At 44.7% G+C, this 18215-nt stretch overlaps 1 protein-coding gene across 1 annotated transcript in view; it reads left to right on the top strand.

Annotated features, from left to right (window-relative positions):
• LOC122667841 (cell division control protein 48 homolog C-like) overlaps window positions 1-18215 on the top strand; it is a 91537-nt gene that overhangs the window by 38856 nt on the left and 34466 nt on the right.

The raw sequence follows: 18215 nt of genomic DNA, 5'->3' as shown, positions 1-18215 counted from the left end.
ACAATCCAAACAATAGAGAGGGGTTAGGGTTACCTTGAGATTCACAAAGGCAAATCCTCCAAAAGACTGCATTACTTGAACCCGTCACCACCCGATGGAGGAAATCTCCTTTAATGGCCCATCTCTAACGAGGATAGATTTTCTCTTCCTCTCTCAGTAATGACCACTCAATTTTTAATTCTCATGTCATAAATTTTATTGGGGTTATCTTTGCCATCATATACAAGTGAGCCTCTTTAAAACATGCGGTTATGATTGGTGATGAACCCAAATTCACACCAACCAATCGGAGATCGCCACGTGGCACGACCCAGAAGAGTGGGCCAAGACAGAGTCAGTGAAGCACCATCCACCAACACCCATGGACGCGGCCACCCTTGGGCGCCCACCCCCTTGGGGGCGTGGACCTCCTTGGGCGCCAACCCCCTTGGGGCGCGGATCCCTTCTCCGAGCACAACATCCCCGGGCATAGCTTCCCCGAACACGTCATCCCTAGGCAAGTCTCCCTCGAACACGGCAGTCACCACCGCCATCAACAAGGCACAGATCGCATCACCAAGAACTCTAGGCCGCCGCCTATCGAGTCACGTAGTCTGAACGGACTCATGCACCAGAAACCCCATCTACCACGTAGATGAGGTCTATCCACCAAGAACGCCAAGTCTATCAGGACACTACTTCTTACAGGAAGACAACTACCAAATCTATCAAGGACACCACGTCTCTCCGGAAGACGACTACCAGGTCTACCGTGACACCACGTCTCATGGGAAGACAACCTATCAAGGATAAGCCCTACTACTCAGGGACTCTATCACCTACGACAAAAACTTTACATCAACTGGGAATCTCCACACCGCCATACACTACTATAAAAGGCAAGGTACACAACCCCATCAGAGGACATGTTAACTCATATTGAATACTACTATTCATCTATTTGTTCAGAGAGATCTAACTTAGGCATCGGAGAGTCCTAGGCCGGAACCACACCGGTTCTCCTTTGTCACCCAGGGTCTTTTGCAGGTTACGGCACTCGAAGGACCGCTGAGCAATATCTTGACGCAACAATTGGGTTGAGTGGTGTGATTCAATAAAGTGACCTCACAACTTATCCGTTATTATACATAAGGGCAATCCATGTGAGATGTAACCATTTGTCCCTTAATTGATAGAGAGCTTCAATACGTTTTAGTCGCTCCAATTATGAACATCACATAATGGACATACGATATGAAAACAAACACAACCAAAAATCCTAAACCGTCGAACTACCAATATCAGAGAGTATTAACCAATGACTAAATACAAAATATTTTAAAACACTTTTTAAAATATAATTATATATTTATAGTAATATTTTAAATCACTTTGTATCCAATTTACAAAACCTCCACCATTACCGAAATTTCTATCCAATCACAGTCAGACAACTCTCTCAAGATATCCTCCCTTCTCGAGAAGTGGATACCATGTTGAGCATCTGTTCCATCTACAATAGAATTTTGTACTTTGAGCGCACTAATATGTAGCTAGTCTAGGCATCAACCTTTGGTACACTACAGACGTACAATGTGCAACTACAATGGTAAGAACCTCTCAAATATAAGAACTAAACAACTATCAGAGATTCTTGTTGCACAAACAAATTGCAGTATTCCATACAAGAATCTTGAATATTTATAATAATATTTTAAATCACTTTGTATCCAATATTTTCCCTAGTTGTGAATACTTTAAAGTCATACAACCATCGCACATAAAATATCAATGCAAGTTAAATTCAATCTCTATTGAAATAGATCTGATGGACACACACATATATATTAAACATTTACTTACCCAACTAGCCTCATAAAACTATCATACAAACTCAAGAGAGATCTATCATCTCATTGATACTTCCCTCAGACATCTTAATACGAAAACATGTAAGGAAAGCCCTCCTGTTTCTTTTGAGCTACAATGCATCATCCATGAAATCCAATGTATCTTATTTTGATGTTCCTTTGAACCTAAAAAAACTTGGCTGATCCTTGCCTGATACACTTATGATATGATTCCGACAATTTGAAATGGGAAGCTGCAAAATTCGACATAGAGAAAATGACTAACTTGAGAAGTACCTTGTTTCTTGCCCAAGAAAGAAACTGCTGAGTCCAACCATGCATTATGCTACTTGTACTATCATTGATCTCCTGAAACACCTCTGCCTTATTGATGCCAATCTGAACATGGGGGCCCAAATATTTCCTTGGGCAATCATTATAAGATATTTTGAGCACTCTTGAGAACCATCTCTTAAACTGCACTGGGGTATTCAAAGTGGATGACATACAAGATTTCTTAAAATCAACCGCTTGCCCACTGGCTCTACAATAAATATTAAGGCAATCTCGATAGCGGCAAATCTCTTGTAAACTTGTTTCACTAAACAATAAAATCGCATTAGCGAAAAGGAGGTGAGTGATGATTTCGTCCAATTAAACACTTTTATCTCATTAATCAATTACTTATATTCCTCCCGTGCTAAGATGCTACTGAGCCCCTGAGAACAAATGAGAAAAAGAGTCGAAAATAAAGGATGCCCTTGACGGATACCTCGAGAAGAAGTCAATGAACCACTTTCCGCCCCATTGATGACAAAAGTACAATGAATAGATCAGATACATGACATCACCATGCCGGTAAATTTGGTGCAAAAACCCATCTTCAATACAATATTTTCCAGAAAGTACCATTCTACTTGATCATATGCCCATTTCATGTCACGCTTCAAGGCTATCAACTTCTTTCTTCCTTTTTTTTTTTTTTTCTTCTTGATGTAGTGAAATAGCTCATGAGCTGTAAAAATATTATCTAAAATGAATCTATTGGGGATGAAAGATGATTGAACAGAGGCTAGAGCAAGGCCTAATTGAAAATGAATCGAATTATTGATTGTGTCATAAAGACCCCTATGTCCACATCCCAATCGTCCCCCGGAGGAATATGTGCTTCTAAAAGATCTTTCATGTTGTGCCCAATCCCGCGGTATCGCTTTCTAGGTAGGAACCCACTCCATTCCCTGGTAAACAAGAATGGAATGGATAAACGGGCAATACCTATCAAAAGTGACTTCATTTTTGTTTTCACTTTTGAAACGAACCCGACAATGGAATCTAAACCAATAGCAGGTGTACTAATCGAGCTAAACGTGGCGCTTGATATTTTAGGCGCTAGTTCAATTAGCTTAGCCAACGAGAAGAACGACAAGTACAACTGCAACTGCAAAAATGATGCAAAGTAAGATCTCCTTTAGTATTGTGGTTAACAGTTTTGTAATTACCTTTACTACTACACTTCAAAGACTTATTGGCTGGTATTGATCAACAGACTTTGGTTGGTCTATTTCAAGGATGGGGGTAGACTAAAGTATCATTATAGAAGGCAGACAAATAACTAGACTCAAAAAAATTCACTAACAAAATAAAAAAGATCAAGGATACTCATGGAGAATAGGATACTCTTGACCTCGTCCAAGGACGGTTGCTGACATAACGGTGCATTATCGACCTCCAGCACCTTAGGATGGACAAATAAAAGTACCACCTACATTGCCTCCTCCTCATCCCTTTCCTACTTGAAAAGAGAGGCATAATGATTAGAAACTTGAAATAAACCACCTAGTCAGAGTTCGTCCAGGATCTCCCAAGTAACTTTAACTTCAAAATCTTATTCTGCTGCATCCGTTTGATTGTCTTTGCATGAAAAAAAAAAAAAAACTCGTAATTTGGTCACCACATTGGAGCAAGGAAATTCGAGATTTTTGGTGCCAAAACATCTCTTCTAGCCAACAATTCATCCAACTCTTTTAAAATTTCTTGCTCTCGCAAAAGATCCAACTAAGGGTGTCAAAACCAAACCGAAATGTTTAAACCGAAACCGACAGACCGTTTAGTTAAATGGTCTAGTTATGGTTTTAGAAATGACACCGTTTATTTAATCGGTTTGGTTTGGTTTAGGCTGATTAATCAAACGGTTTCAAACCGTATAATCCAATTAAAACCGATTATAACCAAACCATCTAACTATTTAAAAACCTAACAAATTTTTTTTTTGGATAAACAAAAAAACCAAAACCTAGCAAGTAGCAACTACTATTAAGTAGTCACGTTTCTTCATAAATGATTTCCTTTCTCAAAAAAAAAAACTAATAACTTAGTAAGTAGTAAGTAATAACTATTAACTAATAACTAGTATTAGTAAATAGAGTAGTAAATGTGTATAGAACCGTATAACCGCAACTATGTAAAACCGTATAGAACCAATTAACCAAAATAATTTAAAAACCGTTTAACCGAAATCGTTTACTAAATGGTCCAGGTTTTGATTATGAGACCTTTTAGTTAAACAGTTTGGTTACGGTTTCTATCCTCAAGCAGTCAAAATCGAACTAAACCGAACCTTTTAACCGAAACCGGACTGTTTAACACCCTTAGATCCAACTGAAATAGGTAGCATCTGAATCTGTGTAAATTCCTCCTTAAGAACATGAATTCTTTTATGTAAATGCCCAAAAATGTCAACAGTCAAACATCTTAAGATGTTATAGCAATGGACTACCTTATTTTGCAAAATACGAGTAGGCGTACCAGTATGAGTGACATCCCAAGCAGCAGCCGAAATAGTATGGTAGCACTCTTAATGGCATAACCGCATCGCTTGGAATTTAAGGGACACTTCAACACTTGCCACTGGGTATCCACAATTAGAACTCTGTGATCAGACTCCACCATTGGGCGTATAAAAACGAAATCGTGATCGTCTACGACGCACTGTCTGTAGTGGCCTGAGCGGTGCACAAATAGGGCACAACGCAATGATTGCCTTACCCCTACTTGGGCAAAGTGCTCAGACAGGGGTAAGGCGGTCATTGCGCTTGTTGCATCAAGAAATCGCTCAGCGGTCCTTCGAGTGCCGTAACTTGCAAAAGACCCTGGGGTGATAAAGGAGAACTGGTGTGGTTCCGACCTAGGATTCTCTGATGCCTAAGTTAGATCTCTCTGAGCAAACAGATGAATAGTCGTATTCAAGATGAGTTAAGATGTCCCCCGATGGGATTGTGTACCTTGCCTTTTATAGTAGTGTATGGCGGTGTGGAGAGTCCCAGTTGATGTAGAGTATTTGCTGTAGGTGATAGAGTCCCTGAGTAGTAGGGCTCCTCCTTGATAGGTTGTCTTCCCGTGAGACGTAGTGTCCTTGATAGACTAGGTAGTTGTCTTCCCGGGAGATATAGTATCCTTGATAGACTAGGTAGTTGCCTTCCTTAGAGACGTGATGTCTTTGGAAGTTGCCTTCCTGTGGGACGAAGTGTTCGGGTGGCCTTAGTAATCTTGATGGATAGACTCATCTACGTGGTAGATGAAGTTCATGGTGTATGAGTCCGTTCACTGCACGTGACTCGATAGGCAGTGGCCTAGAGTCCTTGGCGATGTTGTCTTGTTGATGGAGATCCGAGGGAGCTTGTGCTTGGAGATGACGTGTGTGGGCATGACGTGTGCCAGGGATGTCATGCCCGAGTCCGGGTCCGCGCCCAAGATCTGTGCCCGGGGTGCCCATGCTGGGTTGGGTCAAATCCTTACTTGGTTCTTCATTTTTAGGTTCTCGTCCTGAACCAGTCCTCCTTATTAGGTTTGGACACGTGGCGTTCCCTGATTGGTTAGGGAAAATTTAGGTTTATCACTTGCCCCCCACTCTCTTGGAACAACGTGCTCAAGAGAGTACTTCTTGTCTTCTTGTATCAATTGAGGGGTGTGTTGTGAATAATCTTCTTGTAGAGGGTGTACTTGCAATTTGCTTAGTGAGGGAGAGGTTATGGGTTCAAATCCCTCCTTTCTCATCTTTTTGTCTCTTTCTTCTTTTTTCTTTCTTTTTGTAGATATATATACTTTTGCCTTCATTTCACTTTTCACTTTTCACCTTCTCTCCCTCTCTTTCTAACTTTTTCTCCCCTTTGTCTTTTTCTTCTTCCACTTCTTACTTGAGTCTTGGATTTTGTGTCTCTTGATTGTGCCCCCCAAATGTTTGATCTTTTGCCACAGTGAGGTTTACCTTGCTTGGGTCAAGCCTTCTTGATTCTTCTTAGACACTTAGCCTTGTTTTTGTGCTTGCCTGGTGTAGTGCCTATAGTCTTACTCATTGCACTACGTGTTGTTTGCTTGTGCCTGCCATTTTCTTGGGTGCGTGCTACTTGTGGGTGGCTAAGCCGCTTTTGTGCCCGCAATTTGAGCCTTGGAGGGTGACGATTCAGGTGATCGATCTGCGCCCCATGGTCGGCTTCCATCGATCAGCGCCTGGGGTTGGCGCCCTTTGATCCACGCCCAGGGGTTGGCGTCCATCGATCCACGCCTGGGGTTGGCTTCCTCGATCCGCGCCTGGGGTTGGCTTCCTTCAATCCGTGCCTAGGGGTTGGCATCCATCGACCCGCGCCCAGGGGTTGACCATCCATCGACCCACGCCTGGTGATTTGCGCCCAGCCACCTCGATCCGCGCCTGCTCGTGGCCTTGGTGTGTGTCACCCTTCTTTTCTCTTTTTCTTTTTTTTTTTATTGGTTCTGCATTGGTGGTTGCAGGTTATCTCCTTTCTCTTCTTCGCGGTTGCTTGGTCTTGGGAGGTCTTCATTCTGAGTAAGTAACCCGTTGTCTTCCATGTCTGTTCATGTCTTCCTCTGACAACTCCGATCCAACTTCGGTTGGAGTTGGATCTGTTGAGGCGTCTTCTTCGGGGTCATCTTCCCCCGTGGATACTTCTGCTTCCTTGCCTTCCCCTTTGCTAGTGATGGGGAAGAGGCTTCTGGAGATTCTGCTCCTAGTAGAGGTCGTCAGGCCTCCCAAGCTTCCACTTCTGTTGGGACCCTAGGAGCAAGTTGGCCCATATTGCTAGCATCTTGACTTCTTTAGACTTGACGTCCCTCCTCCAGGAGTTCCATATACCCCCTTAGGTCTTGCTTTGTGTCCCTAGACCGGATGACCGTGCTTACTCCCACCAAGGAGATGAGGTCTGCTTGTATCGTATTTTCTTTGTTCATGGTCTTCGTTTCCCTGTCTCCTGCTTTGTGGAGCTTGTGTTAGAGCATTGGTGCCTTACCCCCGGGGAGGTGTTGCCTAACTCTTGGAGGGTCATATTGGGCTGCTATGTGTTCTTTGCTCGAATGGGGCGTGCTGCCACTGTTCCCTTGTTCTCTTACTTCTACGTGTTGAAGAAGGGGAAAGGTGGGTGTTACCACTTCGCCCGTCATCTCCCTAGGGGATCTCTTACCGCGCTCGATCCTCTGGTGGGGATCACCAGTTCGGTGAAGTATTGGAGGGATCGCTTCTTCTTTGCCACGATCCCTCACTGTGCCTTGTGGTCTACCTGGGAGGTTATTGATATCAAGAGGGTGAACCGCCCTCTTAAATTGAGCGACTTTGAGCCCGACTCCCTCCAGCGATGTAAGGGATGCGACCTGTTCGATGTCCATCAGTTGGATTCTGAGGCTTTCTAGTGTCTTTGGAAGTTGAGTCCTGGTAAGATACTTGACTTCTTTGATATTTGCTTATGTACTTTCCTTCTCGTATTCCTATTTGACCTGCCTTGTGTCCCTGATTGGATGTTGTTGTGCAGTGGACATCAGGCCGGATCTTAGCATCTTTCGCTCCAACTTGCAGAAGAGGAGCGCTCAGGCTGCTGCTTCTGGGGGTGGTTCTTCTGGTGTACTACCCCCAACTTCTTCTTCTCCTCCTGCGGTCATTGGGACCAAGAGGAAGGGGGTCCTGATCCCCCCAGTTTGGTGAGGACTGGGCCACGTGTTATTCTTCCACGGACGTCTCCTCCTACTTCCATCCTCGAGTCCGCTGCTCCACCCCCTTCTAAGGGGAAAGGGGCAACCTCTGCTCCTACTGGCACTGCCGCTGATCCACCGACCTCTTCTCCTTTGATGTTGGCATGGGATCTTCTAGAGGGAGTGACCTTGGCCATTCGTGGTGTGAGTCAAGAGTGGTTGGACCTGGGTAGGCTTCTCGCGGAGCGTTCAGCCCTCCAGGGGATCAGTGACACCACGCTCTCGCAGAGTCTTTATCAGGACATGGCTTCTGTGAGTTATTCTTCTCATTCTCTTTATGTCATTGCTTCTCTTGTGCTTGGGATGTTTATTGTCTGCCCTATTGCTTATAGGTCCAGCACCGTGCTACTGAGGTTGTGCTTCGACTGGAGGGTCATGCTTTTCGCGAGCTTCAGATAAAGCGTGCACTGCAGAATGTGGAGAGGGAGGTCCAGGGGCTTAGGGCTGCCCACGAGGAGGCTGTAGTACGTGAGCGGAGGGTGTCAGAGGAGCTCAAGGTGGCTACCATTGCAGCGGCTCAGAGTTCTTCTAGAGTTAAGGCCTTGGAGGAGGAGCTCCGTGCTTTGAGGCAGAGGCATGAGGTGGAGTTGTCTGAGGCTGGGGAGCCGGCAGTAGCGGCTTACCAATGGTCTCCCGGGATCACTGCGTACTTTCATCAGTACAACTAGGAGATATACGATGGAGGCATCAGGGACTTGGCGGTTCGTATCCTAGAGAGGACCCCTGATTATGATTTCTCAGGGTTCCCAGAGGTTACCACATTGCTTCCTGAGACTGCTGCAGTGGCTTGTGTTCCTCCCGAGGATGGAGCTACAGTGACAGAGGAGGGTGGCGATCGCACCAGAGGAGAGTGCTGCTCCTCCTGCTAATGCTGATTTGGTGTCTCCTTCTGGATCAGAGGCTGCTCCTCCATTGGATGCCCCATGATTTCATAGATGTTCTTTCTGGTTGTTGACTTATTGGATGATAACTTTTTGGATGAGAACTTTTGGATTGGGGTACTTGTTTTTTATCTTTTGTATGTACTTGACCTTTTCTTCTGGTGATGTTGATATGACATGCATTTGATCCTTGTTGCTTTGATGGTTCTTGTATCTATACAATCCCATGTAGTTGGCGGTTCATAGAAATGTCTTGTCTCGGTGGTCCATGGACCTTGGTGGCATAACGCCTTGGTGGCATAGCGCCTGGGTGGCGTAATGCCTTCGACATAAACGATGGCATAAAGCCTCAGTGGCATAACGCCTTGGTGGCATAACGCCTTAGGATAAAGCCTCGATGGCATAACGCCTTGGTGGCATAACGCCTTAGGCATAAAGCCTCAGTGGCATAACGCCTTAGACATAAAGCCTCGGTGGTATAACACCTTGGTGTAGTGGCAGTGATTCGATTGACTGGTAGAAGAAGACAAGTATTCCCAAAACACCTCTTTATTTTGAATGAAAATTTTCAAATTGTCCTTGAAATAGTGATGCCATCTGCTGCTACTGCTACTGCTACTACTTGACTGCTACTGTCGATGGTGCTGTCGCTTCTACTGGTAATACTTCTTCAGGTGTTCTGAGTTCTAGGTGCGGTCTACCTTCTTACCCCCCGAAGTTTTTAAGTGCTATGTCCCTGGACGTATCTGCTTGGAAACTATATAGGGTCCTTCCCAATTTGCTAAGCTTCCCTTCTTTTCTTGGCTGTGATGCACTTGCCCTTCTTAGGACTAGGTCTCCCTGATGGAATAAACGTTCACGTACCCTGGCATTGTAGTACTTGGTTGTTCGCTGTTTTTAGGCCACGTTCCTCAGCAGTGCCTTCTCTCATACCTCATCCAGGAAGTCTAGGTTCGCTTGAAGTCGATCTATGTAAGTTCTTTCATTGAAGTGTAGTACTCTGTGGGACATGGCGAGGACCTCTACCTGTGCCAATGCTTCTGTTCCATATACCAGGCGGAATGGGCTTTCTCCTGTGGATGTCCTTACTATGGTGCGGTATGCCCACAGAACACTTAGTAATTCTTCGACCCACTTCCCTTTGGCTCCTTCCAGCCTTTTCTTTATTCCGTCCAGCAGGGTTCTGTTGGTGACCTCCACCTGACCATTGGCCTGTGGGTAGGCTACCGAAACAGGCCGATAGTCAATGTTGTAGCTCTGACAGAAGGTGCTGAACTTGGGGTTATTGAATTGCTTTCCATTTTCGAAGACTATGATCTTTGGCACGCCGAACCTGTAGATGATGTCGTCACCGACGAACTTCTCCATTTCATTCTCTGTGATCTTGGACAATGGTTTGGCCTCTACCCATTTGGTGAAGTAGTCGATGGCAACCACCAAGTACTTACGGTTGCCTGATGTTGTTGTGAAGTCCCCTAAGATGTCAACCCCCCACATGGCAAAGGGAATGGGGTTGAGGATCGATGTCAGCTTGGTGGCGGGTAGATGGGGTACTGGGGCGAACAACTGACATTGCTCGCAGGCCTTGACGTACTGTATGACTTCCTCTTGCATTTTGGCCAGTAGAGCCCCTGGCGGAGGATTTTATAGGCTAGATGTCTTCCTCCCATGTTGCTTCCACAGATCCCCTCATGTACCTCTGCTAGGACATATTGGGCTCCCTTGGGTCCTAGGCACCGAAGTAGCAGTGCCGCGGCCCCACTCTTATATAGTACCCCATCCAGGATGGTGTACTTTGTAGCTCTCATTCTTATCTTCCTTGCCTCGATCTTGTCTTCTGGTAAGATGTCGTTCTGCAAGTAGTCGAGTATAGGGTCCATCTAGCTAGGCACTTCCTCGATCTCATTGACCAGCTTCTCCTGGTATGCTGGTTCATATAATATTTCCACATACACTGCACTAGCTAGGTTCTTGAGTTCTTCGTTGGCTAGCCTAGACAGTGCATTTGCAGTAGCATTCTCGATCCTGGCTACTCGAACCATCTCGAACTTCATGAACTCAATCAATTCCTGAGCATGCGCTAGGTATGATGCCATGCGCTCATCCTTCACCTCATACTCTCAGTTCACTTGGTTCACTACAAGCTGGGAGTCACTCTGGATGGATAGATGTGTGACTTGGATTGCTTGGGCCACCCGGAGTCCAGCCAACAATGCTTAGTACTCTGCTTCGTTGTTAGATGCTGGGAAGGCAAACCGGAGAGCATATTATATTCAGAATCCTTCGGGGCTGGTAAGTATGAAACCAGCTCCACTTCCTGTGGCATTACTCGAACCATCCACGAACGTCTCCCACGATCCTCGATCCTGCTCCTCTGGTTCCTGTGCTTCTGTCTCATTCTCAGGCAGGGTACACTCAGCTACAAAGTTTGCTAGAGTTTGGCCTTTGATGGTCGTCCTGGGTTGGAACATGATGTCGTGTTCACTCAACTCGACCGCCCAGGCGATCAACCGTCCGGAGACGTCTAGCTTGTGCAATACCTTCTTTAGTGGTAGGTTGGTGAGGACCGTGACGGTATGGGCCTGGAAGTATGGTCTGAGTTTCCTTGCTGCGATTACCAGTGCATATGCTACCTTCTCTATTCTCGTGTACTTGGTCTCTGCATCAATTAAGACATGACTCACATAGTAGATGGGCCTCTGTATTTTGCCCTCTTCTTTTAGCAGCACTGCAGTCACTACGACGGGGGTCGCTGCCAAGTAGATCTGCAATTCTTCATTGGGCTCTGGGCGCCCAAGCAATGGTGGGTTCTGGAGGTATACCTTCAATTCTTCAAACACTTTTTGGCACTCTTTCGTCCATGCAAAGTCTTTAGGGCTTCAGAGGTTCTTTAGTGTCTTGAAGAATGGCAGACACTTGTCTCTAGATCGTGACATGAACCTTGACAGGGCGGCGATCCTTCCATTCAACCTCTGTACCTCTCTGACTGTCCTCGGGGGTGCCATCTCTTGGATGGCCTTGATCTTGGAGGGGTTGGCCTCTATTCCTCGTACTAAGATCATGAAACCTAGGAATTTTTTGGACGTTACTCTGAAAGCACACTTCGCAAGGTTGAGTTTCATCTGGTTCCTTCTCAGTACGGCGAATACTTCTTCCAAGTCGGTCAGGTGTTGATGAGCTTGGACGCTTTTCATGGGCATGTCATCCACGTACACTTCCATGTTGCGCCCAATCTGTTCCTCGAACATCTTGTTGACCATCCTCTGGTAGGTGGCCCTTGCATTCTTTAGTCCAAACGGCATGACACAGTAGCAGTAATTCTCCTTGTCCGTTCAAAAGGCGGTGTAAGACTCATCATCCTTATGCATGAGGATCTGGTTGTAGCCGGAGTAGGCGTCCATGAAACTCAACATCTCATGTCCTGTAGTTGCATCGATCAATAGATCGATCCTGGGTAGTTGGTACTCATCCTTGGGACATACCTTGTTCAAGTCAGTGTAGTCGACGCACATCCTCCACTTCCCGTTAGGCTTGGGTACCATGACCATGTTTGCGAGCCAGGTAGGGAACTTTTCTTCTCTGATGAACCCTGCTCGGCTCAACTTCTTGACCTCTTCTTTGATGGCTGCTTGTCGATCGAGGGAAAAATTCCTTCTCTTCTGCTGGACTGGCTTCCTGGTTGGGTCTACATGTAGTCGATGCTCTGCTATGGATCTGGGTATGCCTGGCATATCTGCAGTCAACCATGCGAAGACATCCATTATATGGAGGAGTTGCCCTAGTTCTTCTTTCTGCTCATTTCTCAATAATGAGCCAACCTGCACGACCTTGGAAGGGTCGCCTTTGCTGAGTGGCCAGGGGATGAGGTCCTCCACCGATCTTCCTCTCTTCTCTGTCAGTTCATCTCTCTGGTCACTGACCAGGTTCTCTATGCATAGTGTCATCCCTTGTGTGTGGCACTCTCTGGACTTCTTCTGATCACTTCAAACTTCCCCCACTCCGTTGCCAGTGGGGAACTTCATCTTCAGGTGGAGTGGAGACACCACACCTCTAAATGCTATCAGGGAAAGTCGCCCTAGGAGGCCATTGAACGACTCCATGGACCTGACGACCATGAAGTTCACCATGATGGTTACCTATCAAGGGTGCTCTCCAAAGATGACGGGCAGCTCTATGGTACCTCTTGTTTGAGTTAAAATAATACCGCAAGCGTACGGGTCAATCGTAGCTATAAGTCGAACACGAGGAGATATACGCCACTCTATTTAACTAACTTAAAAATAATGCAAAGTGAACCAAATTAAAGTGTTAAATTAAACTAATTAAACTAATAAAAATTAATGCATCCTAACTCATAAGCATCTAATAAAATTAAGGGATTAAATTGGCATCCTAACACATGAGCATCTAACCTATCAAACTAACGCAAATTGAATGGAATAAAAAATGCAGCCACACATAATAACCACATAAAAAGGAATAAGGGAATAAAAGTGCATCCACAAACCACAACCATATATATAAAAAAAAAAAAAAAGAAATAGAGAGAGAAGAAGAAGAAGATAGAGAGAGATAGAGGAGAGGGAGAATGAGATTAAGGGTTTAAAGAATGAAAACCTGGATGTCCTTGAACCGGACTGAAATTGCTTCCTCTTCTAAATCTCCAAATCTTGTCATCAACTTAGAAACTTAGACTAGAAAGCTTGAAACTAAACTATAATTATTACAACCATATTGAAGACATAAAATTAAAGCATGAATCAAAAGCATCACAACCATGAAATTGAAAGCATGAAATCAAACTAGAACTTAGAAAGCCAAAAACTAGAAGAAGAGAAGAAGAAATTTCACTAATTAATTGAACTAAAAACTACACTAAAAACTGAATTAAAATTGAACTAGAAACTAACTAAAAATTGAACTAAAAACTAACTTATTACAACCCAAAGGGCAATGGGTATTTATTAGGGGTGTCAATGGGTCGGATTGGGCCGGGCCTGCCTAAACCCTGACCCTGACCAAACCCTGGCAGGGCCAAGAAACCCTCAACCCTGACCTGACCCTGCCAGGGGTTTTCCTAACCCGGCCCGGCCCGACCCGACCCTGATAGGGTTGGGCAGGGTCGGGTTGGCCCTGATTGACCCTGTTTTGACCCTGATTGATATATATCAAAAAATATATCTAAAAAAAACCTGAAAATTTCTTTAAAGAAGAAGAATAAGAGGGGAAGGAGAGAGAGGGAGAGAGGGACTTGTAAATTTAAATAAAAATAATTCTCAAACATCTATAAATCTTGACTACAAGCTTATCTCAAGTACCTCAATTACATTTTCCTCAAGAACTCAAATTATTGAACACATGAGATAAAAAGAACAAAGCTGGTAAAAGAATAAACATTAAAAATTCATAAATCCTAAGAGCTTAATTTATATATTGCAAGAGGCTTTAATGTTTTATCAATAGCCAATACAACAAATGCAACATTTTGACTTGAATTTAAGGGAGAGAACTATCTACCCACCATAAACAGAAGAACATATACTGTTGGTTCTGTCTATGATATTCATTTACAGAATAAAGTTCCAACTTTCAATGGCTTGAAGATTTATAAGAACAGTAGTAGGATTGTAAATGAACAGAAACTAATAGTGTATTTGGGTAGGCAAGAGTGAAAAGATAAAGAAGGGATTGTAACTAATGTGAAGGGTCACACTTGGAACAAAGCAAAATAATAGACTAAGTAGAGAATAAGGAATAAAGGGCAGGGGTATTAAGGGAAATAAAACAAATAGGGGTTTGAATTAGACTCACGATTGAAGTCTTCTTCAACCTTCGGCTAACAGAACCAGGCGGAACAGGGCTTCAATCTTCTTGAGAGATAGATCTCTCTCATCTGGAGGTCTTTTGTTCTGAAATTTTGAGAGTAGCAACCATACCCCCAAGGGGCTCTCAATCCTCAATAGCATAAGCAACCAATAGGAATAAATGCAAACAACAACTGGGTAAAAGAAGAAAGAAGGAAATCAGTGGAGGGAGGAGTGCACGCAAGGCTCATGGCAACCATCGGTTAACCCAAAAAAAATTTCATTCCAAAACTCTCAAATCTGAGTATCGATGGATTACAATGGTATTTAAAAAAAATAATTGAATACTCTTACTCTAAAACTGAAACAAGAAACCCTAATTAAAACATAAATAGAATTAGACTCTACTATGGACTCAACTAAACAAACTTCGGCTCAAACTCTGCTTCTTATCCAACGCCTATCTGTATCATTGTACCTTCATGTTGTACTCCCTAGTATTCTACCAGACTACCAGAGTACTCGCGAATCTCCTCTCTCTCTCTCTCTGTCGAAATCCATGAACAAACATTGTTGGAAGCAAGCCAGCAGAGAAGACGAACGTAAGAACTCGACGCAGGTAAGCAGCCTCCTTGATCTTCACTGAAGCTTGATAGCAGGGAAGGAGAAAGATGGAGGCACGATTATCGAGCGGCGGCTTTTCGGATCTGGATAAGTGAAAAAATGAAAAGGGATTTAGATTTTAGGGTTTACTATTGGCTTTTTGTCTTTTCCTTTATAATATATACATTAATATATAATATTATATATCTATAACTAATACAGGGTCGGGTCCGGGCCTGGCTGGGCTCAGCCCGAGGTCTTATCCCGGACCCGACCCGACCCTGCCAGGGTCAGCCAAAAACTCAACCCTAACCCGCCCTTCGGGTTGGTAGATCAGGGTCGGGTCAGGTCCGGGCTCAGGGCGGGTTCGGGCCAGCCGGGTATTATTGACACCCCTAGTATTTATAGGGGGAAGGGAGAAGAGAGAAGAGGGAAGTGGTAGGAGAAATATTCTCTAAGAAAAGAGAATATTCTCTTCTCCTTCCTCCTTTACAATGTCTTGAATCCCAAGAAAAAAAAGACAAAAAATAGAAAGAGGGAGAGAAAAGAATCCTAGATACATAAACCTTCTATTTATTAAAAAGTAACTTTCTAATTCTAACTTGTGCTTTCTTTTCTTTGTAGGTGTCTTCTCCAAGCAATGAGATTAAGGCATCTTTGACTTTTCAACCTTCCATAGATGAAAGAATATCTTTCAAAAGAAATCTATCCCAAGTAGAATTTCAAAAGTGCCCTTGAAAAGTTGGAGGAGAGAGAGAGCAAGGGTGATGACTAGGATTCCATTCACAATTAATGAAATGTCAAATCTGTCCTTCAAAAAACGTGGAGCATGGGATGCTTATATGGGCCTCACTATTGTATTTCTTACGAAAAATCACCCAAAATAGACCCAAATTTCATCCAATTTGGAGTTCGGGAGCCCAAGATATCTCAAGTTGAAGTTGGACTGCTCCAGAGCCTTCCAAATAGAATCTTTCAGCCGATAGAAAGATAACTTCTGATAATTATGCTAAGGCCCCTAGAATCCGAACTTCCGCTTACTTTATCTCCGGTCGACTGTCAATAATTACAAATAAACCCCTATCCACGGAAACGGCCGTAACTTCTTCTTTTCAACTCGGAATCAAGTGCCGTTTGAACCGTTGCGAAGCTGACTCGACGGGCTACGCATCCATACTATTAACACCTCAAAATTATGCTAAGGGGCCCATTATAATGACATTCAAATTTGATTGATTGGCGTGATTCTTTCAGTGCTCAATCCAAACTTGATTTTCTCGACTCCTGGGCGCTTTCGGCTATTCTTAGCATCTTTTGCTTCATTTTCACAAGAATTCACCTAAAACTTGAAAAGCACAAGAAAACACCGAAGTAACTCTGTCCAATGTGGTAAAATGTATGCTTTATGCCCTAAGATTTCACACATAAATGTGTTCATCACCTCTGATGGAGGCTGTGGGGCCCAAGAATCCATGGAGGTAGGTGGGCTCTGGCTTGAGTTGATCGTCTCCGAATCCGAACTTATGGTAGGCTTCCAGTGAGAGTACATCCACGGACGCCCCTGTATCTATCAGCATCCTGTGCACGGGTCGGTTGGCTATCTCCACCTGTACTACCAGGGCATCCTCATGTGGAAAGTTCACACCTTCCAAGTCATCATCCAAGAAGGAGATCACCGTCTCGGTCCTTGCTATTTTGCTTGGCTTCTCTGCTACTCCCACGAACCTGGCATGGGCCTTGGCTTTTCTGGTTGATTCTTGCCCCGGTCCTCCAAGTATGGTGAGGATGGGGGCTCCCTTGGTGCCGCTGGGTTCTACTACTTCTCTTCTTTCATCAGTGCGGTCTCTCTCCCTTTCTTGGTCCGCTCTCCTTTCTTCCCTCCTTGGTTCTCTTTCTCGGTCACGTCCTTGATCTCCTTGGCCCGAATGGCCATCACGTCTCCTCTTCACGTACTTGTTCAAACTCCCTGCTTTCACAAGGCCTTCTATCTCCCTCTTCAGTTGGTAGCAATCTTCCGTGTCATGCCCATAGTCCTTGTGGAAGAGACAGTACTTGTTGGGATTACGCTTCTCAGGTCCTGCTAGCATGGGTCGTGGCCATCGAATTAGGTCACTGTCCTGGATCTGCATAAGGATTTGGGACCTGGTGGTGTTCAACGGTGTGAACTCTGGACTACCTGCTCTCTCACTCCTCTCTGGGTGATGGTCACTTCTTCCTGTTGGGCGATCGCCCTTCTCTTGTCGACGTTCAGTCCTCGATTTCTTACTCTCTTTACGGTCATCTGGTGCTGGCCTCTTGCTGTCCTGTGGCTTGGCTTCAATTGCCTTCTTCCGAGCTTGTACTATCTCGGCCATGTTGGCGAACTCGTTGCATCGCTCCAGGAGCTCCTTTATAGTCCTGGTCTCATGACGCGCTAGGTCCTTGATCAACTCCATGTCTCGGATGCCCCTTACCAAGGCGGCATGCTGGGTCTGATCGTTTAGGTCTCTGACTTCTAAGGACTCCTTAGTGAACCTGCTGACATACTCCCTAAGGGACTTCCCAGGATTTTGTATCACGTCTAGCAGATTGACCGTGGTCTTCTTTTGCTTGACGTTGCTCTGGAAGTGGGTCACAAACTGTTCGCATAGCTCTGCAAATGACCCAATCGACCGTGGTCGTAGTCTGGAGAACCATGAGATCGTCGCACCCTTGAGGGATGAAGGGAATGCTCGACAGGATACCACGTCTGATCCACCATATAGCGTCATCATGCCATTGAAATAGTTGATGTGATCATTAGGGTCGGTGGTACCACTGTAGAGTTCAAAAGTGGGTAGTCTGAACCTGGATGGGAGTGAGGTAGACATGATCTCTTTTGAGAAGGGGTGTTGTCCAGGGATTGAGTGTGTCTCACCCTTGGTCTGCTTCTTCAACCCTTTCAGCTTCTCGTCCAACTCTCGGAGTCTCTTGTTAAGCTCTTCATCCCGCATTTTCCCTTCACGTCTGACTAGTAGTTCATTGCGAGGTCGTTCACGTCCTCTCCTGGAAGTCCCCTCCGATCTCGATTGTTGGCGAGATGGTGA

This window comes from Telopea speciosissima, chromosome 7, assembly GCF_018873765.1.
Source record: "Telopea speciosissima isolate NSW1024214 ecotype Mountain lineage chromosome 7, Tspe_v1, whole genome shotgun sequence".
NCBI lineage: Eukaryota > Viridiplantae > Streptophyta > Magnoliopsida > Proteales > Proteaceae > Telopea > Telopea speciosissima.
This window is presented reverse-complemented; position numbering and strand designations above follow the sequence as displayed.